The following is a 1,498-nucleotide window of genomic DNA, read 5'->3' on the forward strand; positions in this document are numbered from 1 at the left end:
CCAGGTGCCAGAGGAAAACCAGTGCCAGCAGCCAGGGGAAGGAAGGCCTATTGCACGAATCTTTGTGTGACGGGCTTCTAGTTGAAAATAATGATGGTAGTTCATTTTTCCCCTCTAGTTCTCTATTTTCAAAGTTGTCTCAGTAAGAAGATGCAACTATTTTTTTAAATTTTTAATTGATTTTAGAGAGAGGGAGAGGAGAGAGAGAGAGAGAGATAGAGAGAGAGAGAGAGAGAGAGAGAGAGAGAGAGAGAGAGAAGAAAGAGATGCGAGAGAGAAACATAGATTGGTTGCTTCTCCCACGTGCCCCGACTGGGGCTCAAACCCAAAACCTCTGTGCCTTGACCAGGAATTGAACCCACCACCTTTTGGTGTATGGGATGATGCTCCAACCAACTGAGCTGGGGCAATACAACTATTTTAATGAAGAAATCATTTAAAGAACCAATCCCCAAAATGAAAAAAGTGCCTATGTCTGGTACATAGAGGATACTAAATAAATATCAGTTCCTTGGTTCTTGAGAGGAGAAATCATGCCCTACACAGCCTGTGGGTCCTGATGTGCTCCTGTATTCCCTGAGTCCAGGATATAGCAGTACTCAGCAAATATTTAACTGACTATGTAGCATAGAGTCTGGCATATAGTAGATGCTAGATAAATATTTGTTACTTTTCCTACCTTCTCTTTGGACATAAGCTATGTCCCTTTGTGCCTTTAGGTAACTCCTATGGTGCCAAACACAGAGAAGGTGCTTGATAAATGTTGATGGAAATAAGTAATAATAATAATCATAATAGTTACCATTGTGGATGCCACATACCAGTCATCACGTTAGGAACTTTACACACATTACCACTTATATTTGTAAACATTTAATATACCAATAATAACACCAATCTCTTCACCCTATAAAGTTTGTATTGCTGTTGTCTTCATTTTAAATCTGAGGAAACTGGGGGAGCGGGGGGCTCAAAGTAGTTAAGAATATTGCCTTAAGTGGCAAGGCCAGGTAGGCAACAAAGACAAGTTTTATGAAAAAGAGCCAGCTAGCCTACTCATTTTCGTGGGAAGGTTACAGAAGATCACAGAGCTGGTTCAATGACAATGGTGAGACTTGAACCCAAGTCTTTCTAGTGCCAAGGTAGTCTCAGAAGCCCATCTGCCTTCCAGCCAGCCTGCAGTTGTCCCCAGCTGCCTCCTTCTCCCCAGAGCAGTGGGTAGGCTGGGGCTGGGAAGCCACTTACCGTCACTTTCCTGAAACAAGCCCAGAAAAAATCCAGCAGAGGCATGGTGGGGCGCGGGAAGCTGGCAGGGCCCGGTAGAGTTCTGCTGGGAACAGGCCTCTCCCTCTCTGGGGACTAGGCTACAGGGGACCAGGGGTTCGGTGAAAGCCAGCCCTGACCCAATGCTCCATCAGCCAGCACTGTACAGAGAGGGAAGAAGTTGAGAGCAGCAGCTATCCTGAGCTCAGCTTGCCTCCACTCCAAGCGCCTCCCA

Source organism: Myotis daubentonii, chromosome X (genome assembly GCF_963259705.1).
Source record: "Myotis daubentonii chromosome X, mMyoDau2.1, whole genome shotgun sequence".
Lineage (NCBI taxonomy): Eukaryota > Metazoa > Chordata > Mammalia > Chiroptera > Vespertilionidae > Myotis > Myotis daubentonii.